A 27,803-nucleotide genomic window follows, 5' to 3' on the forward strand; every position below is an offset into this window, starting at 1 on the left:
TTTTCATTAGTATCACTTGATACTAAGGTGTGTTTATTTCCTTTTTGAAAATCAGGCAAATTTTCTCTGGCTTGGAACTGATGGGTAACATTAAATTTATGAATATAATACAGTTTCGGAATATGCATAAAAGTTCAGTTATTTTTAAATATTAATTGCTATCAAATTCCTTTTTTTTCAATTTTGGTTAATAGTGAGTTGTGTCACTCCTTACTTACAGTTCATTACGACAAAGTGTTTCATAAGTGGTAGGCAATCCACAACAGACTCAGTTTACATTTGAAGCGAATCCCCAATATTCAATAGCTTCGCATGAGCGGGGAGGAGGGATAGACCATTTACTTCAATATATGAGGTAAATATGGCTAGCCAAAGTGAACTTTCATTCAAAAGTCCGGCATCGGCGTTGCCAGCTTATGCATTGAAATATTAAGGATGGCCTCGATTCCAACCGATCTGGTAGTTGGTTTATAAATAAACTAAAATGAAAATTTATAATCAAACTTATAGGAAAAAGATTTCAATGAATCTACTTTTGGGTACTTTTTCAATGGATGAACAGTATACTGCAGTCAGTTACAAATGTACACCATCAAATTCTTAATAGTACACCATCAATTTCTAAAGTAGGCGGAGCCTGGATCCATAGATCCAGCTCCGCTGGTTTCAACAACAAATGAGTGAGAAGATGACGTCAGATAAAGCACAAAGATCACGTTATTTAAGCGTGATAAAGATCACGTGATTTAAAGCACAAAACGAGTGGGACGCTTCAATTTATCATTTACATTTCAGAGTCAGACTGAAAAACATCAATCGTAATTTTTATGCTACGCTATTATGAAAACTGAAGGATCAAATTCTGAAAAGCACTTCAAGTTAGCTGCAGAAGAGTTAAAAGGAGTTGGCAAGCGAGAAATGAAAGGTTTCCAGCCTGTGTTGAAGAAAAAGGAGTTTATTTTTCGAGTTGGTCAAAGAGGTTATTCGAAAATGAGCCAAAGAAGTATATACACTGAAAAGAATAAAGCGGCTGATGAGCGTCAGAAGGGAGAATACCAGCCAATGTTGGAAAGGGAAGAATATATGTCCCAAAGAAGAAGAATCTCACATCAAAGGCAAAGCTATGAAGGAAAAACTTCAATTCATCCCCGAGATAGGGAATACAAGGCAGATGGAAGCAAAAACGAAGTTTATTGGCAAAAAGAGAAGAGGCACAACCCTTGCTGTGGCGATAAGGTTGTTACATCTGAAATGGCTCTACAGCGAAATTTGGCCGCCCTCAAAAGAAAAAGAAGTGTTGCCCAGCCAAAAGAAGTAGTACCTGTCTTTCCAGAAGATTTTCAATTTGCAGTCAATTTTCCTTTTAGCCCTGTCAATTTTTGCTATTTGTGGATGCCGAAGGTACAACCTTGGAGCGTTAAAGAATCTGGAGGCTGGGAGTTGTGCCCATACGACGATAACTTCTATCTGTCTTATAGGTAATATAAGCTTCTATCAAGTTTTCTAATCATTTCCTTTTCCAGGACTTAGACAAAGAGGTTTTGTAGCCCTGCCTTTTTATTAATTGTTTATACTTATGTGTTTAATCGTATATTTACGTCGTGTTTTACAGGCCTATATAATCTATCTTAGATTCCCAGTTTGAGAACAAACACCTCCATCTTCTCCCTAACTCCCGTGAAATTTACCGCTGGTGTAGATGACCATATCAATAAATACAACCGCAGCTTAACTGATTGCACGAAACAGTTTTTAAGGATAAAATATTCGTGCGAGTACGTTTGGCGGAATTGGCTAGGGCGTGTATATTACGATAAATGGTCTTTCGAACCTCTCTGACGCAACTTTTTTTTAGTTGTTTTATTTTTTTAGTAGAAAAGAATGAGAAATTGTTATTCGTTTTAATTTTTATCGTTTAAACAAAGCCTAAGTTTATGAATTAAAAGTTAGTACTATTTATGCTGTATAAGTTCAGGTATTAATTATCACGCATTAAGTTATATGTAACAATTTAATTTGTTTAAATTTGTATGTTTAAATTAAAACTTTGCGACATCCGTATTAACGTCACTCTCTACAGTCATCACAAATACTTTAACCAGAAGAATAAGAAGAAGGTGATATCTTTTGAAAATATAGAAGCAGTATTCTCAAAATACTCTAATACAAGATATTTGATTAATAGGCTATACAAAAATAAAAATCCACAAGAAGGCTTTTGAAACACTTTGACAATTTATCCTTTTTACTTTTTACTTTTTTTTATCGCCACCCATGCAATTTTTTTCTTTTTTTGTATATTGATTGAAAAAAAGAAATTTGTTTTCGACACAGTAAAATGCAGTTAAAAAATGCAAATAACAGTTGAAGCAGGCGTAGGCCTAAATACTATCATTTATGAACTTATATTTCGTCTCTAAAAAGGAGACCAATTGCTTTAGGCTATAAGTTTTATTTTTTTTAACAAATAAAAAAAAAAAAATTTAACAGAAGCTAGTATTTTTTTTTTTTTTTTTTTTGGTGAAGATGAAATTTAAAACCAACATAAATTATTGCTGCACAGTTTATGCAAAATATAGTTTTAAAACTTCTTAGTCCTAACGGTTAGCATATTCAACTATTAATTTTCTAAACTTGTTTTCGGAAAGGTCAGTCATTTAAGTTTACTTGGGGATAGCTTGATTTTTCCAATGTTCTAAAAAAAAATGTCAAGCTTAACAAGTAAATTTTATCTCAATGGATACTATTTACTTATAGATATTCATAACTTGGATTTGCTGTCAGTGCAGTTCCATGTTCCTCAATTTGGAATTTCCAGAATAAAATTTTGTCCCTGAATAATTAAGGATTCAAAAACTGTCCTATAGTGTCTTTTTCCTCTCACTTTTTGGCTTTTCGCTCTTTATATGCCGTATAGAACCATGGGTAAGTGGATGGTTTTGTGGCATAATATGCTTTATTCCTCTGCTGGGAGTTCGCTGTTTAGTAAATTCACCTAAATTGTTTAGTTTGTCGGGAAGGTTTTGCCTGTTAGTCATTGTTAATAAGTAACTTTTTTGTAAAAAAAAAAAAACGGTTAACTGTTTTTTTTTGTCTTAACATTGGTTCTCTTACATTTTCTGGTCTGAAAAAAAAAAACCTGAGGTTAGCAATAACTCATGAAAATCAACTAAATCAACTTAAAGTAGGTTATGATAAAATAACCCCAAATCGTGGCCACTATTTTCCTAAATGCTTGACTAGACTTCATTCAACATACTGTAACCGTTCCATAATTTGTCTATCAGGTTTGCGCCCATTTTTTAATACTTATGAAATGCAGGATATTAGAGCATTGAATTTCCGTTACTGTCAATACGTTTTATTCTGCCTCGTTGGTACGTGAACCGTATTTTTCCAATGTTGAATTTATATGATATATTGCCTATCAGACCCGTATTTAAGGGTGGGTGGATAGGGAGGTCTGACCACCCCCCTGAATTTTTCGTCTAATTTGTAAAAAACTTGACAAAAAAACATATAAACAAACTTTTTAATGGGTTTTTTCGTTATTTTGTTCCCCCGAACCCTCCCCCCTCCCAAAATTAAATACCCCTCCCTCCTCTGGCTATGACCTTGAACATTCATTCTGGCTATGACCATGTCCATGTCATATAATAAGTTGGAATTCAAGTTAAATAAAGAGGCTTTTCAACGATTAGGTCCTTTTCATCCACCCGTGTGTTAGTTTGGCTTGTCTAAGGAAAGTTTCTTCGTATGTTTGTGTGTGTGCCTTAATAACCATTTCAGTATGAGTTTACTTATGTTTATGTTCATGTATGTCTTCATTGTATATTTATGTGCATGTATTTTTCATTTCTTTTTCTTTGTCTGGTTTCTTGAGCTACCCTGCTATTTATACATATTGTATACTTGTATATTTATACAGAGAACTATTACAGGAATAAGCGGAATAAGCAGCGGCATGAACCAGCTGGTCGAACAAGATAGTCCCTGCTTTGAATACTCCTGCACTAGAAGAAATTGGCAGAGCCGTGAATGCTGCTATGCTGATCTTTAATTGTCCAGGGAAATCGTTTCAAAATATATACAAGTAAAAATTATTGGTGGATTTGAGGATGAATTGTAAAATTGTTATATCTTTCTGAAATTTTTATAATAAAAGGAAAAAAATAAATTCAGATTAAGTTTGTTTTAATAAACAGAGTAGGACAGTGCACAGTTTTCGTTTCTTGAGGGGGCAGGGGGGGATTAAAATTAGAAGTAGCAAAATATTAGAAAATAACGGGGATATTTGATTGATTAATACCTGTGTTTTCACTTTCCACAAAAATAATAAGCAATTAAATAAACGTAGTCACTGCTAGAAGGTCAAATACCCTAATAAACAAACACAAAGTTGAATTCACAGAATTGATTTCCACTGTCTTGAGATTTTCCCTATTGTTTCAACTTTGTATTTGTTTGTTATGGAAAGGCTGTGTGGTCTTCGTCGCTATTTTCGCCAAATGCCCTATGCAATACGGGTCGATTAGCTAATTATTTCTCATAATTAACTAATTAATTAACCAATTAAATCAAATTATTCAGTACTTAGTCTTTCCTTTTCCACAAAAAAAAAAAAAAAAGAGAGACATAAACCTGCTCTCATCCTGTATCTGAGGGGAAACCTTTTGAAAATTGTTCATTGACAAGCTATAATTGATCTTCAAAGATTACTGAATGTAAAAATTAACTAATAAGTTTCATGTCCTGCCGAATTTTACTGATTAATTGGTTTCTATCAGTGGATAAAACCCCTGGAAAGAAAACAGCGACAACGTCCTTTCAAAACAGCCTCAAAGTTTCTCGTTGCTATTTCTCGATAAAACTTAACTTTTGAAGGAAAATTCAGTTTAGTTAGCCATACTAGGCTAATAATGCTAAAGTTAACCAGAATCATACTAAGTTAATTGAGTTAGAGGCAACAGCTAAATTGAACTATATAGATATAATTGCGGTTAGTGAAGTCAAGGCTCAAAATCCAGATCTCGTTAAAATAATAGGTTTTCAAGAGTTTATAAAGCTCCGCCCGGTTGACCACCCACTGGGCAAAAAATGAGGAGGAGTAATGATTTTCGCAAAGGATTGCCTCTCTCCTACTATTATCCATGTGCCTGGTCTAGGTGGTAGCGATGAAATCATTTGGGTTTCTACTAAGCCCAAAAGCCTGTCTCAGCCTTACACTAATTTAATCATTTGCTCGTTTTATTATTCGCCCGGGCAGAATGCTTACCCTCGTCGTAATTTTCATGATTGGCTACAAGCAAGTCTTGACTTTGTGACGACAAAGTGCCCAAATGCCGGCATTATTATAGCAGGAGATGCAAACGAACTAAGTCTTATTTATCTATGCAAAGATCAGAAGCTTAAGCCAATTGCTGATTTCCCTACTACAAAAAGTGGAGCCAGTTTGGATGTTATTTGCACCAACCTTAAAACCTTTTACAATACTCCAAATACCCTCCCCCCCCCCTTTGGTGGTGGCTATTATTTCATGCTACAATTGAAACCATTGCTAGTTTTTAAAACAAATTACAGTCTCTGAATTTTCGCACCGGCCAATAACAAGTTAAGGTCTTTTTGATTTTGGGTCTTCGATTGTGTGTGAGAGTTGGAATGATGTGTCGTATATAAATCTTAATTCAAAGGTTTGTTTGTTTCAAACAAAAGTAATGACAAACTACCAAAAATGTTTCCAAAGAGGTTACTAAGAAGGAATGTTCCTCATATAAACCATAGATTAATGAAAAAAAAAAATAAAAGAACTAATCCATTTGAAACTAAAACTTTTTCGGCTTGGAAAGAAAGATGATTTCTTAAACCTCCATAAACAAATCAAGAAGAAACACCTCGGGCTGCTTCTCGGTATGGTAGGAATAGATTAAAGTGCTTAAAACAGAGCGAAACTCAGCAATGGTTTAAGAAATTGAAAAAAATGGGAGGTCACTTGTGCAAGAACCTTATTTTACTTCTGGATGGACCGCCTGAACAGACAGCCAATAAGCCTAATAAATACCTAGCTAGCATCTTTGTTTAGGTAAGACAGAGTTGGGCCAATCTTTCATCAAAGTAAATGTCAACTTACAACTGATTAACTTATTCATGAATTTGGGGAAAAGAACAACAAACGTTGTAGAATTCTATCAAGAAAACATAATTGTAGGCTCAAGAAAGCACAATTGTCTCTTATAGATCTGGCAACACTGCTTGAAAGACGTTAAGGTTACAATCACGCTTGTTGACAGATTAGGTGGCTAGAACATTAAGAGCTGTGTGTGGTAAAAAGAGAGACGCCCATCCAAGGGAACAATAGGTTAGTTTCAAAATTCATAAATTACGTGAGTTGGAGATTAATCTCACGCACTAATGCAATTATTAAATACATTAGATGTGTTAAGGAAAATCGAGTAAAATAAAAAGCTTGAGGGCATGAATACCGTCGACAAAGACTATCTTAAGCAAATAAATGCCGTTTTTCGTACTGTAATGTACTTATTTATGTGTTTTTTCTCAAAAACGGCTCCATTATTTTTGTTTTTTAGGCAAATTGACATCCTAGGATCTTCTGGCCTACAAAAAACAATCTATATAGGTCACGAGTTTGAGAACATTCGCTAAGAGCCTTAACTTTGGAAAGAGACGTCAGTGACGTTGTATTTTCGAGAACATTTCAAGAGGATATATAGGTCATATTAGCCTCTGTAGTGGTTATAGCGTTCTTAGCGGCTATGAAGCAGGAAAAATTACACAAAAAACATATAAATGATAAGAAATATTATGTGATTGACGTCACACTTATGAGCACGTTTCCAAGGGAACATAACTAAATATAAAATACCAAGTGTAATTAGTCTATTTACAGAAGGTGTTTAAATCAGATTTATAATGCATAGAGGACAAATGAACAACCTACACCGTCAAATGTGACAAAATTTATCCGACCAACTAAGGTAAAGCGGATTTTTAAAAAATGTCAAAAATAATGTTAAAATAAAAAACAAAGAAGTATACCATTGGAATGCTTGCGTCAGTGACAATTACAACGAGTCAAAAACATAAATGAAGACCAAAGAAATATCCGTTTCGAAGATAAGCAGCAACAAGAATTAAAATGAGTCAAAACCAAACAGAAGAATAAAGAAATATGTTGTAACAAGGCACACGACAACGAGGAGTAGAACGAATTACAAATAAAAGCGAAGAACAAAGAAATACATGGTTGAAAGATTTGTCACACAGCGAACAAAGGAATTTGTGGTTTGAACATCTCAAAGTAATTATTGTGCTTTTAACTCCGACAAGCTCCATAAACCCTTGAAATAGATACAGAATTTGTATGGTAAAATTGTTTACATGCTTGATTGGTGTTTGTGAAAGTAAATTAGACTGCCTAAGGAACATTAACAAGTGACCTGTTCAGAGAGACACGAAACATCAAGAATGGGAATTCTTTTAAGATTGTAGGCAACGCTAAGTCTGCTATATATTTTTTCTATTTAAGTAGCGGTAGCCTTGTCAGTAAGGCAGTGATTTTTCAGCAGTGGTGTAATTTCGTCAAAATCCTGAGTGGGGGGGCAAAGTAGGGGCCAATTTTCTTAAATCAAGTAAAAATGAAAGGGAAACCTGAAAAATTACCCATATATTACCATAAAGACAAAGACATACTAATGAAAACTAACCCGTTTCTTTGAATACTTGAATCATGCAGGCTTATCTTAATTTTGACAATACTTTTTTTTTTGTAGAAACTAGATTTCATCTGGGAGGGTCAAACTAAGGTCTGGGGGTCATACTTTTGTATGAAGTGGGCAGTTACCCTCTGTCCCATAGCAAATTATGCCTTTGGTCTTCAGTCAGTAAAAAATTCGGTAAATTTTTTGCAGTTCATATAACTGACTTACCAATAAAGTGAAAATGCCATTTGATGCCTTTTTTTATGTTCTTCACGAATATTATAATCGCTTGTACTGCAAATTTTTGAGTTTTCATTCTTTGAGCTCTTAAAAATGACGCATGAGTTAAAGTATGAGTTATTGGTCGTTTTCAACAAAATAATACTAATTTTTCTTAGTGCCGTGTTCTTGGTTGTTTTCAACAAAATACTACTACATTTTTTCAGGGCCAAAATTGCTTATAATAAGGTTAGTTTATGTTAGGTCAGATCAAAAAGTGCTTAAATTGGAATATGCGGAATTCGGCGATATTCGGCAACACAGATCTATCTAACAACGTTGTGAAGAAACAAAATAGTTTGGTGTCCTTGAATGCTCTTAACAAATGTATAGTTCTTCTTTAAATCCTATTTAATGATTTCTCTCCATGAAAAAGTCTGGAATTAGGGCTATTGAGAAGTAAACATGTTGAGACAACAGTTCTTAGTAGGCTAGGCTTACTTAGTAACAGCGTATGTAGACTAATTGTAGCCAACACATTTTGACTCCAACTCCACAATTTATGTACACTAGAGTAATCTAGGCAGAAATTTCTTTACATTTTCTGTCCTAGAAGAGTCCCTCTAGTCAATTATTGAAACAATAAAAAAGGAATCATGCATAAGAAACAGAAATTAGACCCAGCTACTGACAACACAGAGTTGGCTAGCAGGCCTAATGACAATGTAAAGTGTCCAAACTGCCAATAAAGTCTGTTTTTAAAAGTAAATAGAAGTTCAAATTATAAGATCAAACTAACAAAGAAATAAGTCCAATAGACCAGATAAAAATAGCTAAACTTCTTTAAGAAAGCAACACCCAATAATCTGACAATTAAGCAAAAATTAGACCCAACATCAATAAATACAATTCGTACAGGACATGGTCAGTGCTTAAAAAAGGACAAGAATTTGCCCTTTGAATGACACTGCTTTTTTTCCTGTTTGTCTCTTTTTTAAGGCATTGGTAATGTTCAGTTCATAGTGCTTTTAAATAAAGCATTAAGTAGGCTACTAGAAGGCAATTTTTACAATAAAATTTAGGTGTCCTCAATTGTACAACTCACCTTAATATATTATGTTGTAGGCCTATATTAAACAGTAAACTGCATTATATTAGGCCTACTTATTATAACTATGTGTGTACAAGGTGTATAGGTTTTTACAACACTGAAAAAGCATACAATTTGGTTTAGAATATGCTCCCTTTTTCTCCATTAGTGTTGTTCTTCAGAGCCACCCCAATTGAAAAACTTCTTTCTGTTTTTTGGCTCTCCTAAAAAGTTACAAAAATGGGGTAGGCCCTATGTCATACTTTTAAATTATCACAGCCTAGCTTCCATCAAATTTCAAGACACATTGTGCTGCACAGCATATTTAAGTAGGCTAGTAGACTTGAATCCATTTCTATTTATGTCTGTGTGGCCAAGTGACTGCATTTTAGAATTTTTTTTTAAGTTCCCAACAATAAAAAGCAGCTTTAATGTATAGAAAAATCAGGGTTTGCAACAGAATGCCATTCTTTCTGGGTAAACTCCTTGGAATTGTAAGTTGTCAGTATTATTAATTAGGGTAAACCATTACTGATAGGTTGCATATACAGAAGTGCTAGGTGTCCTTGCATCTTACCAAGCTTTAATCCAGTTGGCTGAACAAGCATCCCATCATAATAATCAGGACTTAACTCTTCTTGGAGATCTGAATCTACTGGATGTCAAATAGGTTGAGGGCTTGGGTTATCAACAATGCTCTATTATCAGTAAACCATTTGTTGAATATTTGGTTAGCAATAGCCTATATAATGTAATTACCTTAAATGACAGCTTAGACTGAAATAAGGACTTTTGGTCCTGTTGAATCACTCCTCGTGATGACAGTTGCATACATGGTTGATTAGATTCTGGTGCATCCCTGTCAAATCTCCACAGTTTGTCACTCCACTCAGCATCCTGATGGCATTTGAATACATCTGTTGATTCAGCAGAAACAATATTCTCCTTGAGGTTGTTCCAGAGGTTCACAATCTGTTTGGGAAGAAGCTGCATCTTTCTCCAGTCCTTGCATGAAGTTTGCAGATTTGTTTTGGGTGTCCTCATGTTATGTGGGAGGGGTCAATCTCCAGGAGCTCCTTTTCTTGATTGGTAAAGAGGAGTGTATGTGCCTGGATCATTTCCCCACATTTCCGCTTGTAGATTAAAGAGTGGAGGTTGAGTTCCCTCAGCCATTCACTGTAGGGCTTGTTTTTCATACCGGCAATCAGCTTAGTGGCCCTTTGTTGGATTTCTCAAGCACTACCTTGTCCTTTTTGAATCAAGGGGTGGCCAGGATGGTCCCCACCTCCAAACATGGTCTTACCAGTCCTTTGTAGATCTTGGTGATTACATGTCTACTTCAGCTGGTAATACTGTGTTTAATGATGCCTAGTATTGGCTGAGATCTTTGGTGAGTGGGAGCTGAACTTCAACTGGGAGTCTATATTAACTCCAAGGTCTCTCTCCTGCTGAACATGCTCCAGTATGTGGTGACTCCCAGGGTCTTGGGTCATTAGGTATTGTTGCTTGGGGTTGTTGTGTCCAAAGTGTATGACTTTGTATTTTTCAGCATTGAATTCCAGCAACCATCTTTTGACCCAGGAACACATGTGGTTGAGATCAGTTTGAAGAGATTGGCAGGCAGAAGGGGTATTGGCAGGACCTATGAGTTTTGAATCATCCACATAGAAAGTGGTTTTGTCACTGGTGATAAGGGCTAGCTCATTTATGTATATATTGAGCAGGGTAGGGCTCAGGACACTGCCCTGGGGGATCCTGCTGGTGAATTTGACTTTATCAGAGAGTGAGTGACTTGCTGTGTTCTGTCCCTCAGAAAATCCTCAGTCCAACTGATCACTTTTGGATTAAGAGAAAGAGTGCATAGCCTGTGAATGTGGTAGTGGTGACAAACTTTGTTGAAAGCTTTGGCTAGATCCATCAGGATTATATCCACTGGTATTCCTTTTTCTAGTAGGTCAGTTACAAGACTGTAAGACTCAAGAAGGTTTGTATCCACTGATCTCTTAGAACAAAAACCATGCTGGCTGCTCCTTATGAGTGAGTTAGCCTCAAGATGGTTAATGATGTATTTGTTGACAATTCTCTCCATGACCTTGCATGCCACACAGGTAAGGCTGATAGGTCTATAATTTGCTACTGAAGTTTTGCTACCCTTCTTGTGAATTGGGATGACTATTGCCTTCTTCCAATCACTTGGAAGCTTTCCATGCGTTAGCAACAAGTTAAATAATTTCACCAGGGGCACTGGAATAGCAGGGCTTAGTTCTTTCAGCAGTCATGGACTCAGACCATCATGTCCAGTTGATTCGTTGGCATCAAGCTCCTTAAGCTGTTTGGTTACTTATTTGAGTGTGGTTGGTGAGTTTAACATTGGGAAGGGAGTGTGAGCCTGTTCTGATAGTGGGAGGGTTGATTGGAGGTCATCCTTAGAAAACACTGAGGAAAACTGCTGATTCAGAAGGTTAGCTTTTTTGGGGGTGCAGGAAGAGACTGAGCTGTTATTCTCCAGGTCTGGTACCAAGTACCAGACCTGGTTGGTAATAGACCATCCAACCCAGTATAAGAATAACCAGACACTATCCCTGCTAGATTTGACAATCACTAAAAACCAAGAATTATTGGTGAGCACTGAGTACCTCCTTCTCATTGGTGCCAGTGACCATATCTGGATCTGCCATATTTTGCTGCTTAGTCAACAAACAAAAAATTGTAATAAACAAACTTACACTAACTACTGCAAAATCAGGGAGATATTACAGGTAGTAGAATGGGCCAAGTGTTTGTCAAGGGAGACATTGAGCTACTTTAAGAACTATGCTCCAAGCTGAGAGAACATGCACTTCAAGTTCATTCCTGAAGACACCAAAAACGCTGCCATACCTGAAGCAGCCTATTAAAATGGTTGTGAACAGTAAGAGCGTGTTCCAGCTGAGACAAAAAGTAACTAAAAGTTACGGAAAAGTTACTAAAAGTAACTTTTTCCGTTCCAGCTGAGGCTATTTAGCAGCTGGAACGACAGAAAAGTTACTTCAAAGTAACTTTTTCAGTAACTTTTGCTAAAGATAGTTAACAGTGAGCGTGTTCCAGCTGAGACAAAAAGTAACTAAAAGTTACGGAAAAGTTACTAAAAGTAACTTTTTCCGTTCCAGCTGAGGCTATTTAGCAGCTGGAACGACAGAAAAGTTACTTCAAAGTAACTTTTTCAGTAACTTTTGCTGAAGATAGTTAACGAGCATCTTTAGTTAAGTAACTTAACATCATTATCATCACTACAATAATATAAAACTTTTATCATGGCTAACAAACAAAAGTTTGAAGACTATGAGCCTTTATGCAGTGAAGAGAATGGAACTGCAATTGTTCAAAGAACCAGTGATGGTAAACAATCTATTTTGACCTTAAAATGATTTTTAATAAAAAATTCATTGGTAAAGTTCAAGCATTAATGTGATCTGCTGGGCATATCTAGAGAAGCTTGGTTGAATAGTTTGTTGGGGGTGAAGTCTTCAGGTTTTGCTTTAGGAAGCTTCTAATTAAATTCCTGTAATCCTTGTACAGTTGCTAGCCTATTCAAAGTCAGTGGTAAATTGTTTTGTAGAGATGGCATAGCCTAGAGTGAGTAATAGGTCTAATTGTCCAGAAAAAAATGTATATAGTTCAAAGGAAGCTTAGTTCAATCCCACTTGACACAAAGGAACACTGTGTTACTCTGGAAGCTAATTTAATTACCTTAATTACCTTAATTTGCACTTCGGAGCAAATTAAGATCTGTAGATCTGTTGAATGCTCCTGAGTTGAGTCGGTGATGTCTCATAGCAGCTATGAGCAGGACGGAATGTCCCACTCATACTTCCAGTCTTTCGTGGCCCACTCTTTATCCAGTGCCTTCTTGAATGCTTCGGGGGTGGGGGCTGAGACAGTTGCTTCACACAGTTCATTCTAGGGGTTGACGACTCTGTTGGTGAAGAAACTTTTTCTGGCCCTGGTTCTGACTGACTGCTTGAACAGCTTCTTTGAGTGTCCTCTGGTGCACTGTGGGGGGCCTGGGTGGATGGGCAGGATCTTGGCATATGATGAGTTCAGCAATTTGCGGGTCATCATCATATCGCTACGGTTGCGCCTGTACACGAGGGTAGGGAGGTTGAGAGCCCGTAAACGATCTTGATAAGGTTTGTCTCCAAGGTTTGTGATGGCCTTGGTTGCTCTCCTCTGGACTCCCTCAATTAGCCTGACATCTCCTTTGTATGTTGGGAAGGCAGCGCACATGCCAAAATCCAAAACGGGTCTGACTAGTGCCTTGTAAAGTTTCAGGAAAACTAGTGGGGATCTGCTGGTAACTGTTCTTTTGATCAGACCTAAGTTTGTGTTGGCCTGGGACACGCTCTTGATGGTGTTGGCATGGAACTTGAGAAGGCTGTCAACGATGACCCCAAGGTCGCGTTCCTCTGTGCTGGTCTTGATGGGTGGATCGGAGTTGGAGGCATGTTCATGCATATGGTATTGGGCGCATGGGTTTGAGGATCCAAAGTGTAGCGTGCTGCACTTGCTTATATTGAACGATAAGAGCCATTTGTCTGCCCACAGCTGGATTTTCTGGACGTCTGTTTGCAGGGATTTTACATTCACTGCTCCAAATAGCTTTGAGTCGTCAGCATAGAGAGACAATTTGTTTTCCACCTTGCTGAATATATCATTGATGTAGATGTTGAACAGTGTAGGACCAAGAACAGTTCCCTGCGGTACTCCACTGATGACATCACAGGGCTCGGAAAAGACCTTTTCACCTCCAGCACCAAATAGCCTGACTCTCTGGGTTCGTCCTGACAGGAAGTCCATAAGCCAATTAACCAGGTTGGGGTGTAACTGGGCAGCAGTAAGCTTTTCTCTTAGCCTTTTGTGTGGGACTTTATCAAAGGCCTTAGCAAAGTCTAGTAAAACTAGGTCCACTGGCAATCCTTTGTCAAGCAAATCTGTAATGATGTCATATGTTTCCAGTAAATTTGTTTCAACTGACTTTCCTGGTTGAAACCCATGCTGATTAGGGGATAGGATATTGTTGACTTTCAGATGTTCCAGTATTGTATCATTGACCACTCTTTCAAGGATTTTTGCGACTACTGATGTGAGACTTATAGGTCTGTAGTTTTCTGCTTTAAGTCTGCTGCCTTTTTTGAATATTGGGGTCACAAAAGCAGTTTTCCAATCAGATGGGACAGATTTGGCATTAATAGACTTTTGGAATAGGTCAGACAGTGGTCCTGCGATGATGGTTGCCAGTTCCTTCAGCAGTCTTGGGTGTAAGTGATCTGGTCCAGCCGATTTATTCGTGTCAAGATTTTGAAGCCGTTTGAGGATGTTGGAGGGGTCGATGTTGACTTGCTCCATCGTTGTGGGGGCTTCATAGCCCGGGCAGTTTGGCAGGGGGCCTTCCGGTTCACAGGTGAAAACTGAAGCAAAGTGCCTATTTAGTTCGTTTGCTACATCAGTTATGTTGGTTACGGTAGTGCTACAGGGTTTCACCAGTCTGGAGATAGTTCGACGGGAGTGGTTCTTGCTAGAGACATAATTCCAGAATTTTTTAGGATTTGTCTTACTTTCTTTGGCAAGATTGGACTCCAGATTTTCGTAGAGTTTTCTGGTGAGGTTTCTCAGCTTGTTTCGTGCCTTGGTGAATTTTGTGTGTTGCTGCAGGTCTCCTGACTGCCTGAACTTTTTCCATGACCTCTTTTTCCTGTTTATTTCTCTTTTGATGTCTTTTGTCATGTAGGGGAGGGATCTAGGTTTTGGTTTGAAACTGGTCTTTGTGTGGGCATCCTGAGCTTTCAGTAAAACACCCTTGAATTTGGTCCATTGTTCGTCAACTGTGCCACTTAGTACATTCGGCCAGTCTGTAGTGGATAATTCATTTCAAATAGCAATGTAGTCGACAAACACTTTTTTGACTAGCTTGTTCTTAAGTACCTTCACTTTCAGCATGAGCTCTATAGTTAGGTGATCGCTTTTACCAAGGGGTGGTGAGTAATCAATACTTTGAACTAAGCTTTTGTCATTCAAGATAACCAGGTCAAGTATTGTTGGGCGCTGAAACAATCTGTATCTAGTTGGTTGGTCAACTATCTGGTGTAGGGACAATTCACTGAGGCAATTTAGGAAAGGCTGTTGCTTGTCTTGTTCGGTTGGAGTGGCACCATATCCAAAACCGTTTATCCAGTTTATAGATGGAAGATTGAAATCGCCGGTAATAAGCAGATGTCCTTTGAGGTTCGAATTTAGTGTGCATATTATTTCTGCTATTGCTTGTTCGGTTACAAATTGGGATGGGGCTGAGGGACTTCTGTAGATGCATCCGATTCTGACTGTCTCTGACACATGGCTCCCTGGCACACATAGATCAAAGCAAACTGCCTCAACAAAGGGGCAAAAGAGAGGAACATCAATTATCTTTGTATTGTATCCTGCTTTAGCGAGGGCTAGTGTTCCTCTTTTGCAACCCTGGGACGAGAGATTTGAGAGAACTTGGTAACCCGGGATTTTCACATGGGAATCGTGAAGTTTGTTACTACTGTTTTTAGGGCAGACTTCAGTCAGTAAGATCACATCGAACTTTTTTGAGTCAATTAGGGTTTTTAGTTCATCAATTTTGTTGGGCAACTGGTCAACATTAGTAACACATACACTAAAGTCAGAACTTACGGTTGCTGGTTCTGGTTGGCTTTTGTCCAGTATGGTTTGTCTGTTGTTATTTTCACCAGAGTCACTTTCTTCCTCAACAGAAACAAAGCTCAAGTCTTCTTCTTCTTCCTGGGAAGCCTCCGCAGTTACAAACGAGTCTGACGAATTGTCACTAATAGTGTCACTAAGGGTTACATCAACATTTTTATTTTTACCAGGAAAAGCAGAACTAATTACACTATACACTAATGGTGGGGTGAAAATTGGAATCACACCACCATTGCTTCCGGGTTTTTTTGGACGATTTTGTTGCCCCTGATAACCAGATCGAGTTCACCGTTGGAGACACGATCACGCAGTTCTGCCAATAGTAATTTTCTACTGTCCCTGTCAGCTTTAACTTTGTCGTGGCGGAACTGTACAGCGTCTCTGTTATTTCTTCTTTCGTAAGACGTGTTCACGATTTTCCTGGGCAACGAAGGGTTGTTAACCGTGAAGACAGTTGGTACCGTGGTTTTGGGCGGATCTTGAGCAGACGCTGAAGAAGGTCGCTTATTCAGCCTCCTTACATTTGTGACAGTAACAAGCATGCCGTATTCTTTCTGTAGGAATTCCTCGATGAAGGCTTTATCGGCTGTGTTTTGCGCTTCAACTGACAGAGAAGGGTTGATTGGGACCCCGAATGCGATAAGATTGTTTTTGCGCCTTTGTCTTTCTCTGTCAGTTTGTAGCGCTTCGGCTACCTTCTTATCTATTTCACTGGCTAGTGTCTTTGAGATAGCTTGCAGGCCGTCGTCTAACTGCTTTTTTACTTCAGTCCGCATGTCATCCGTTGTGCAGAGTTTATCCATTTCTCTTTCAATGTCCCCAACTCGTTTTGTAAGACCAGACAGCATGTCTTCCATGTCGCTTTTGATATCCTCCTTGAGTTGCTTGGTTGAGTTTGCAACTATGGTACTGACAATGCTGGCAACGTCCTCCTTGCTTATGCCTCGCTTTTGGCGTGGGTCAAGTTCACATAGAGGACAGAGCCAGTGGAACTCGTTTCCCTCGCTAAGGTTATTGATAAGCTTGTATTTAGTCATTGGCATCTCGATACACTGAGTACACAACCACTTCGAACAATTGTCACAGTTCAAGGCGGTGGATTCTGGCGTAAGTGCTACCTTACAGGAGGCACAAATGTCCTCTCCGCTTTTCCGTGGCGAGATCATTTTACGTTTCGCTACACGGTACTGTTCTGCCATCTTCCGGAGGATTTCCGAGTTCGGTGAACAATAGGGATTTTCTCAAGTCCAAAATCACGGCTCGCGCCTAATTCAAAAATCAAAAGCAAACGTGGGTGCGCAAGATCCAGTGCGCATGCGCAGATGAGAGTGTCAAGTTTGTGGGCACGGATTCAGAACTTGGGGGACCTGTGGGAAGCGCGGATACTCAAATCACCTATCCCCAGCAGTTTAAGGATGGATATCCCGCCGGTACCAATACGGCTCTTCGTGTTTGTTATCGCTCTCTTCTGCACAGGTTTCCCCAAATGCAGAAAATAAACGATTCAACTTACGTAATCTGTGGCTTTATCAAAAAAAATAAATACTTCGCAAATGTATTGTGGCAACACTGTATAGGTAGATAAGGAAGAACGGGAAGATGCGCAATTCCCTGGAGAATATGAATTGCCCAAAAGTCTAAATATATCAGTCACAGCACTGAGGTAAGTCCCTTAAATCAACACCTAGGGTAACACAAGACCAAGGAAAATGCAAAAAACAAAGAAAAACAGTTTTATCTCACAGTTTAATACATATATATCCAGGGTTCAAATTTATTCAGCCACATGGATTTGTTATTGTTGTCGATTTTAAGACATTCAATGATAATTACTTAAGCTAGCCTTGGCTAGATTGAATCCTGTAATTCATTGAAGTTCTTCAAAAAACTTTTCAGTTTATTGGTAGCCTGTAAAAACTTTTTAATATTAATTTATAGATACATTTGAGCCCTCGTAGCAAAGTTTCTTGTAGGCTACTCCTGGCTTGAAAACCTAAGCTTAGGAGTTTAAGGCCTGGTGTTGCTGTTATTTTGGTTGGGATAAGGGTCAATGGTGTGACTCTGTAAGCTTAGCCACACTGTAAGCTTGGCTAGATTGAATCCTGTAATTCATTGAAGTTCTTCAAAAAACTTTTCAGTTTATTGGTAGCCTGTAACAACTTTTTAATATTAATTTATAGATACATTTGAGCCCTCGTAGCAAAGTTTCTTGTAGGCTACTCCTGGCTTGAAAACCTAAGCTTAGGAGTTTAAGGCCTGGTGTTGCTGTTATTTTGGTTGGGATAAGGGTCAATGGTGTGACTTTGTAAGCTTAGCCACAGTACATCTAGCTATAATGATTAGCCAACCTGGAGAAATTTAGAAAAAAAACTAAAAAAGAATCAAATGTTTTTTGCACTCAAATGAAGAATCAATGTTTTGTAACACTCCCAGCTACAGACATTGAATCATGATATCACTTGCGGTGCAATGCTGACCATTGGTCAGCATACAATTTTTTTCTTTTTTAAGTAGGCCTAACTTCTTGCTACATTAGAAAATAGGGTCAAAACTAGTAGGCTTTACAATTATGCAAAATAATGCAAAACTCAAACCCTCATGTATTGCTATCAAAATAGGAATTGAGAAGAATTGTATACATCAATGCATAACAAAAAATCTAAGCTATGCATCAGTATGGTTGTTAGGTACTTGTGTGTTATTCAGAACACACTCAATAAGTAAAGTTAGGTTCTTTTGTGAAACAAACTATGATGCAGTTACATTTAAATTAATATTTATATATAGAGGTGGTTAGGTTAGGTATTTGATATAATGCACCCACCCCCCCCACCCCTTCCCATAATGTGCAAATAAGGTTTTGGAATTTAGGCTAAGAGATTGGTTAGATAAAGAGGAAATACTGAGTCCAGTACAAGTGGGATTCAGATTGACATTCAGCACTATTGACCATATTTTTACTTTGGAAATATTGAGATGGAAAAATGGTTGGCTATTTGTATCTTTTTAGACCTGAGAAGTGCTTTTGATTCAGTAAATAGGAGGTTGTTAATTGAAAACCTGTTAGAAATAGGCTTGCCGTCTTGTTTTGTAGCAATAATAGCAGCTATGTATAGGAGGGTGAAGTTTGTTGTAAAGGTGATGGGGAAATTTTCTAGACTAGTTATGTCTCATTTGGGTGTGAAACAAGGATGTACTTTATCCCCAAAGCTTTTCTCCTTGTTTGTTAATGATTTAGACAGTTTTATGAAAAATAATGGAGCCCCATTTGTATCTTTGGATTGGTTCAGGCTATCATGTATATTATTTGTAAATGATATAGTAGTAGTGGTGGTAATTTCAACTATTTATTCCACAGCCTTTCTGATTCAGGGGTCATTCTTAAAGAATTGGGACAAAACTTACGATTTAGTATAAAAGGCAAGGTATTAACAAGGGGACAAACCCCCTCATATACATAATAAAAAAATATAAGAGTATAAAAGTTTGTTATGTAAGTTAATTCTTAAGTTATGTATATTTTTCACTAATAAAAACGTTTGTTAGAAATTAAAATTTCTAGTTGCCTTTTTAAGTAACCAAAAAATTGGAGGGCAACTAGGCCTCCTTCCCCACCCCTTATTTCTCAAAATCGTCTGATCAAAACTATATTAATTAAAAAAATTAATATGCAAATTTCATTTTAATAATTCATGTGTGGAGAGCCAGAATCAAAAATGCATTAATTCAAAAATGTTCAAAAATTAAATAAAAAAAATAGTTTTTTAAACTGAAAGTAAGGAGCAATATTAAAACTTAAAACAAACAGAAATTACTCTGTATATGAAATGGGTTGTCCCCTCTGCAATTCCTTGCTCTTTATGTTAAGAGCACAATTCTACTTTTTAAAACAATTAAAAACTTTAGTGTAGAGATTTAGGGATTGCAGAGGGGACAACCCATTTCATATACAGAGGAATTTCTGTTCATTTTAAGTTTTAATATTGCTTCTTACTTTCAGTTTAAAAAACTATTTTTTTTTTAATCTTTGTTTAGGGATTAAGCATAGGGAATCATGTTTGAGGAGTTATCTTGGTAAGAGTTTATTTATGGGTGTTTCTGAATTCATAAAGTGTTTGAAAGTTTGTTTGCTTGTTTAAGTTGTTTGCAGGTTTGTTTGCTTTTTAAGTTGTTTGGAATTAGGTGCTTGTATAAAGTTGCATGTGTTTGCTATGGCCTGCAGGCTTTTTTGCAAATAAATCTTATCTATGACATTTTGCCTTTTTTTTTCAAATAAATATAATACAGAATTTGTAGAACAGACAGAGAAGTTGAACAAATAAGCAGAACAATAAATGTGTTTTTATTCCCTTCACTGCCTGTGTCAATAGAAAAGCCAGGGATTTACTGTTTTCATTCCCTGGAAATTAGTCTTATACCTGGTTCCAAAAGTGAGATTGAATTTGTTAAAGCTTGGAGGTTTATTCCTCCTGTCTGTTTAAAGAAAACAGATGCATACTTGAAGTTTTGTTCATTTCTATCTTACATTTCATGGGCATCCATGGTATTTCTTCCTTTATTAATTATGGTATTTCTTCTTTTTTTCAAATAAATATAATACAGAGTTTGTAGAACAGACAGAGAAGTTGAACAAATAAGCAGAACAATAAATGTGTTTTTATTCCCTTCACTGCCCGTGTCAATAGAAAAGCCAGGGATTTACTGTTTTCATTCCCTGGAAATTAGTCTTATACCTGGTTCCAAAAGTGAGATTGAAATTGTCAAAGCTTGGAGGTTTATTCCTCCTGTCTGTTTAAAGAAAACAGATGCATACTTGAAGTTTTGTTCATTTCTATCTTACATTTCATGGGCATCCATGGTATTTCTTCCTTTATTAATCTGTCTTGTTTCTTTTCTGCAGGATTTTTTTTGTCTCATTTTTAGAAAGATACAAATTTTTATTTACGAATTACTTATACTAGAAGCACATTTTCAAGACTTTGACCTAACTTAGGATCCCTTGTTCTAAAGGCATGATTGAATTTCTTGAAGCTAGAAATTTCTTTTGTGGCAAATTCAATGGTAAATATTTAGTTCACCCTTTTTGCAACTTAATAGTGGTAAAATAGGTAAGATTGTAAATTTTTAGTGACTGCAATATATTTCTCCTATTGCTAATTGCAGTAGAAAGGAAAGCCACTGGTAAGGACCCCCAAAGAATTATTTCAGATTATTTTAAAAAGGCTTTACTACCCATAAAGCTGGCATAACTGGAGAAGGGGCTTCTCAGGAATTAATGACTTTAAAAGCTATACATTATACATAAAAATGCACATTTTTATGCAGAAAGGCAGCAAGTTATTTATTACTAATCAACTACAGCAGGTATATCTATTGCTTTCTTTAACCATCAATAAAGATAAAATGCATGCTGAAAACTGAATGCTCTTTGGAAACTTTCTTTAGACACACTAATTGTGAGATGGATATCAACAAAATTCCAACAGGGTTTGTATTTACTTAAGATTTACAAACAAGCATATTGAATGCTTAATTTTGTGATATCCTAATCTCTAAACAGTAAACTAGATTCCTTACATTTCCTAATAGTTTTCCACCAGCTCATTTCAGAAAAATCATTTGTAATGACAATACACCCTTTGCTTGGGTGGCCTGGCCTCTCCAAAATGAAAGACAACTGCTAGTAGGCTAAGTTAGTTCTACTTGAAATTTGCTATATGAGTTAAGGTATCACTGAGATGGATTATGTTTTTTGCCGCATTTTTAACTGGATTATGAAGCCCATCTCTAAGTTGAACAAAAGATGAATTTTATCCATCTTTTGTTGGTTTCACAAGGATTTTAGTTGAACTTGAATCCTTGTGAAAATTGCCCCTAAGAAACTTTTATAAGATATTAAAAACTTCAGGGTGAAAAATGAGTTATTAAGGAGGGGGAAGCTACCCTCATTTATGAATCATTTAAGAATTTACTGTAGCTATTAGCCCCTGACAAATCTTGGAAACACAAACTTTAGATGTCAAGTATAATAAAACAAAGATGTTATTATCCTTGACATTGCAAGTTACTCAGAATTACAATGGACACCACCAAATTAAGTATTTATGTTTGCACTAATTTGTTTTAAATTCAGAAAAGCAAGTTAATGTTTACATTCCATCAGAAATTTGTAATTTTGCAACAAGCCAACAGCTGCATCCATAACCAAAATGATAAGATGCTTATCAATGCATTTCTTAGGAAAATGAATATTTGATGGGACAATTTTCTGAAGGAAAAATTCTTCACAAAGAGGAAATTCTTGCTAGGGAAAGTTATGTAATTTGATTTCCCCTCCACAATACTCTGCTCTTTATGCTACAGTTTGACCTTTTGTCTTAATTCTGTAACTCTTGAAACACAAGGGCCATTTGAATAAAATCAGAAACTTTTAAGTCCTAAAAAACTGTTTCTATGTAATATAAAGAAATAACAAATTATTGGCTTTGGGTGAAACTAATGTTACCAGATAGTACACAAGAAATTGGGTAACATCATTCTTTTCCAAATTGGGTTTTGTTTAAAATAATATGTATTTTTCAAGAAAATCCTGACATTATGGGAATGATGGGAACCATTTTTGGAATTAACATATCAAATAGCATGAAACTTGGTAAAATACTTTATGGAACTTTCAAAACTGTAATTTTGGAGGCCAATGTTATCTATGAGTAAATTTATTAATGCCAAACCTGAAAAAATTAATTCCAAGAAATTAGAAGTTTATTCTACAAAGACAGTGATAGGTGATGTAGCCTATATGATTATTTCTGCTATTTAACCAACATTCTTTCTTGGGAAAAAAGAAAATAACTAAATGAAAACCATAAAATAGCCTAAACTCAAAAACATAGTCAGATAAAGAATATTTCTGCTATTTAACCAGCAAAACAAAATTAGCTAAATAGAAAGCATAAAACAGACCATAGCCAAAATCCAGGAAGCAAAAAGAGACTTGTTGGTTGTACAGGCTGTCAGATATTTAGTCAAAATGTTCCTATTGGGTTAGTTGGTCTATACATATGGTAAACTTTTTCTTCAAATATGCACATCAAAATAAAGACTCACAATGATTGTATACAAGATAACATCTTTGTATACAAGATGATGAATAACATCATAATCACAGGTTACAACAATAAATGACTTTGTAGCAAAACAAAATAATGTATTTTAAATAAAATCAGAATCCTTTTTTCTTGGTCCTAAAAAACTGTTTCTATGTAATGAAAAAAAATTACAAATTATTAGTCAACATAATACTTGTCTCCACTCCAACATTCATTTATACATATACCCCACAATAGAGAAAATGGGGTAGGTAAGTAGTAATGCTATTTGGCAGTTGCTGCTAAAGTGTCAGCAGCTTGTGGAATTCTATTTAATTGTGCTATTGGCAGCTTTGGAACTTTGTCCATACCTGAATATACAAGATTGTGTCTAGAAAAATAATAACTTGCAAGATTAAATTGAATATTATATTACAACTTACCACCATTTTTCTTCATTTTCATCTGATCCTACATCAGTATCCATTATTTCATCAATAAGCAACTGTAGAACTAAATAATGTTGTGCCATTTCTGATGTACCACTGGCAGAGTTCATTGTATGAAGATTTGAAAAAAGCTGTAGCTGAGATAATCTATTGAATTTTTGAAGTTATTTGATATTTAGGATTTTGTAAGATATCTGTTTCAATAATAGTGAGTGTTTTGAAGAGTATCAAGTATTTGAGATGAAAGGAATGCATACGAAGTCTATAGGTTCAGTTATTTTTGTTTTCTACCTATCAAAAGACAACGGTTTTTGAACAGCCATCAGAAGAGAGAAATTTCCCTTCACAGAAAAATCCTAAATCAGCCATTGAATTTTTATGCACCCATCTCCAGTGTCCAAAGGAGAGCAACCAAACTGGTCCGTGGCTTAAATAATGTCCCTTACCAGGATCACCTAGGATCTCTGAGACTTCCAACCCTCACCTATCAAAGATATAGAGGAGATGTGATCATGGCACGCAAAATTTTCAAATCCAGTCACCTGAACCAGATCTTCACCCCCTCTTTGGCTAACAATTCAAGAGGTCACAGTCTTAAGCTTCACCTGCCTGGATGTCAGAGAAGGGAACGACGTGGTTTCTTTTCCATTCGGGTGGTCCCCCTCTGGAATAGCCTATCCAAGTCTACCATCCAAGCTGAGACACCCCACTCCTTCAAGGCTGGAGTCAACAGGGACTGGGAGAGGGCCGAGTGGAGGCTGGACTGGGAAGCTAAGCCAACATAATTACATCACTCACCACCAGCGAGAACTACAGGAGGATCTACCACCTTATCTTGCTGGCAAATGCGATTTAAGGTAATTTTAAGGTAATCTCTATGCTATATTTTTCATGAATTTTGGAATATTTGATGAGGCTGTAAAATTTTGTTCCTTTATTGGGCTTTGAATAAATCATTTTTATCTTGGACTGTGGTCTCAAAGAAAGCCTAAATTTAATTAGAAGCAAATACAGTAAACTGAAAACTGTGTTGTGACTACTCTGCTTTATAAAGGTTAAACTTGGTGAACTGAATATTTCAAATATATGTCATCCACTTTACTCTAAATTTAAATCCTACCTGCAAGTTTCTGTTTCTTTCTCTTGTTAAGTTTAGGTCATGGGCCTAAGTATGAGTCTGATTTGGTTATTAAACAAGTTTCTGAAAATCATATTGCCCTAACAACAAAATGTTCCATGTTCACAAATTAATGCCCAAGAAAACATTTTTAATTATCATGAAAAATTGGCATTTTTTATATAGCTTATACCTTTGATCTGATACAAGTTTAACCTATTCATAAGCAAATACTATAAAATTATGCAAATAAATAAAAAAAAAATTCCATAAAAATGAAGACATGAAACCCTTACAATTTTCTATGAATAAGCTGAAATCAGTCAAGTATAAAACAAAACAAAATCTAGGACAAAACCAAAGTCTTTCTGCTATGCTAATTCACAAATGGCACTAATTTACAAAACAGTAAATGGGAGGGGGAAGGCAATGTATTTTGAAAATCTGAGGAGGGGGGTTCCTTGATGGATGTACCAAAATATATATATTTCAATGAAAATTCCCAAAGTATTTTGCCAAATCTAGGGGAACTCCTTCTCATTTGATGCAGATCCATTATTAAAAAATCATTTAGTAAGCTCAAATACTTTTCAAGATAGCCTAGTGAAAAGGCCATCATTTGGAAATTTTAACTAGCCTAGTCTAAAATTCTAACCTTAATAGTTCAACTGAATGTAAGAAAGTGATAGGCCTAAGCCAAATAGTTTCAATAATCAACACTACTGTATGCTATCTCAGACACTAATGCACTGAAATTAATATAGAAACAGGATATTTAAACCAAATCTAGGTTAATGCCCACAGATTTATTGCAAAATTAATACCTTTCCATAATGAATTTGGCATTAAGTTATTTATGCAGCATTCTGCTTTTCTTTTTGTGAACAATGTAGGTCAATTTTATACAGTGGGTTAAATTTAAGATATAGGTTAGGCTAGCTTAATCAATCAGGAAACAATGCAGAAAAAATAATTGTGGTAAAATTCTAGTTTAGCTACTGTTTGCTATCTTGGCAAGAGGTTACGTTATTCAAACTATACCCAAGACAAACAAGTTTAAACATGCAACTAGCCTAGAATATCCTATTCATACAACCCTAGAGTGTATCTAATTTTTTTGATTTCAAGGTCAGTTCCAAAATATTCTAAGAGTTTCCTCTACTGGTCGGTGGCCTTAGCTACAATATTTACAAGGACTTATGCACAGGAAGTTATTCTAAATTCAGACTAAATGAGTCTAAAACAAACGTTTTATCAAAATCTTGGTCGTAATATTTTTTCTATCTGAATAAGACCTTAGTTACTTCAAAAGCCGTTCCTGGTGAATGTAAAATTCAAGTAACTTCTCTAGTTACTTTAAAGTTACTTGATTTTTCACCTGGAACACCCTCAGTATCTTTAGTTAAGTAACTTAACATCATTATCATCACTACAATAATATAAAACTTTTATGATGGCTAACACACATAAGTTTGAAGACTATGAGCCTTTATGCAGGGAAGAGAATGGAACTGCAATTGTTCAAAGAACCAGTGATGGTAAACAATCTTATTTTGACCTTAAAATGATTTTTAATAAGAAATTCATTGGTAAAGTTCAAGCATTAATGTGATCTGCTGGGCATATCTAGAGAAGCTTGGTTGAATAGTTTGTTGGGGATGAAGTCTTCAGGTCTTGCTGTACGAACCTTCTTATTAAATTCCTGTAATCCTTGGACAGTTGCTAGCCTATACAAAGTCAGTGGTAAATTGTTTTGTAGAGATGGCATAGCCTAGAGTGAGTAGCCTAATAGGTCTAATAGTCCAGAAAAAAACGTATATAGTTCAAAGAAAGCTTAGTTCAATCCCACTTGACAGAAAGAAACACTGTGTTACTCTGGAAGCTGATTTAAAACATTCAATGATAATTACTTAAGCTAGCCTTGGCTAGATTGAATCCTGTAATTCATTGAAGTGCTTCAAAAAACTTTGTAGTTTATTGGTAGCCTGTGACAACTTTTTAATATTAATTTATAGATACATTTGAGCCCTCCTAGCAAAGTTTCTTGTAGGCTACTCCAGGCTTGAAAACCTAAGCTTAGGAGTTTAAGGCCTGGTGTTGCTGTTATTTTGGTTGGGATAAGGGTCTATGGTGTGACTCTGTAAGTTTAGCCACAGTACACCTAGCTATAATGATTACCCTACCTGGAGAAATTTAGAGGAAAAACTTAAGAAGAATCAAATGTTTTTCCACTCAAATGAAGAATCAATGTTTTGTAACACTCCCAGCTACATTGAATCAGGATATCACTTGCTGTGCAATGCTGACCATTGGTCAGCATACAATTTTTTTCTTTTTTAAGTAGGCCTAACTTCTTGCTACATTAGAAAATAGGGTCAAAACTAGTAGGCTATGCAATTATGCAAAATAATGTGAAACTCAAACCCTCATGTATTGCTATCAAAATAGGAATTAAGAAGAATTCTATACATCAATGCATAACAAGAAATCTAAGCTATGCATCAATATGGTTGTTAGGTACTTGTGTGTTATTCATAACACACTCAATAAATAAAGTTAGGTTTTATATTCTCTGAGGCCAACCTGACTTTCATACATAATGATGATAGAAGGTAATAAGCTTACCTAAGCTATGGATGTCAGGTGATTGATTTTTCTTCTAATGATAATTTCGACAGGACTGTAGCTTAGGTAAGCTTATTACCTTCTATCATCATTATAAAGTTAGGTTCTTTTGTGAAACAAAGTATGATGCAATTACATTTAAATTAATATTTATATATAGAGGTGGTTGGGTTAGGTATTTGATATAATGCACAACTTTGGATTGGCAATTCTCCACAAAGAAGAAATTCTAGCTAGGAAAAGTTATGTGATTTGATTTCTGCTCCACAATACTCTGTTCTTTATGCTACAGTTTGACCATTTGTATCTTTGGATTGGTTTAGGGTATCATGTATATTATTTGTAGATGATATAGTAGTAGTGGTGGTAATTTCAACTATTTATTCCACAGCCTTTCTGATTCAGGGGTCATTCTTAAAGAATTGGGACAAAACTTAAGATTTAGCATAAAAGGTGAGGTATTAACAAGGGGACAAACCCCCTCATATACATAATAAAAAAATATTATTGACCCCCAAAATTGAGCGGGTCAGGATTGCAAGCTATGACCTTTGCCCATTGGTTACATATAGTTTTGGTTATTGGGAAGTAGGCAGATATTTAATTCTTAAGTTATGTATATTTTTTACTAATAAAAACGTTTGTTTAAAATTAAAAGTTCTAGTTGCCTTTTTAAGTAGCCAAAAAATTGGAGGGCAACTAGGCCTTCTTCCCCACCCCTTATTTCTCAAAATTGTCTGATCAAAACTAAGAGAAAGTCGTTTAGCCAAAAAAAAAATG

The 27,803-nt window shown here is 36.1% G+C and overlaps 2 protein-coding genes and 1 long non-coding RNA gene across 3 annotated transcripts in view; 2 read left to right on the plus strand and 1 right to left on the minus strand.

Moving 5' to 3' along the window:
• LOC136034684 (uncharacterized) overlaps positions 1 to 4,161 on the plus strand; it is a 37,143-nt gene extending 32,982 nt beyond the window's left edge. Inside the window, exon 4 of the mRNA XM_065716007.1 lies at positions 3,942 to 4,161. The gene's annotated coding sequence lies outside the window, so the exon portion shown is untranslated. The remainder of the gene's footprint in view (positions 1 to 3,941) is intronic.
• Positions 1 to 27,803, minus strand: part of LOC136034680 (uncharacterized) — a 285,081-nt gene that overhangs the window by 192,301 nt on the left and 64,977 nt on the right. The gene's annotated exons all lie outside the window — the stretch shown is intronic.
• The window catches only part of LOC136034686 (uncharacterized), a 45,371-nt gene continuing 25,894 nt past the window's right edge, over positions 8,327 to 27,803 (plus strand). Inside the window, exon 1 of the long non-coding RNA XR_010619233.1 lies at positions 8,327 to 8,393. This is a non-coding gene — a long non-coding RNA (uncharacterized LOC136034686). The remainder of the gene's footprint in view (positions 8,394 to 27,803) is intronic.

Source organism: Artemia franciscana, chromosome 13 (genome assembly GCF_032884065.1).
Source record: "Artemia franciscana chromosome 13, ASM3288406v1, whole genome shotgun sequence".
In the NCBI taxonomy this organism is placed as follows: domain Eukaryota; kingdom Metazoa; phylum Arthropoda; class Branchiopoda; order Anostraca; family Artemiidae; genus Artemia; species Artemia franciscana.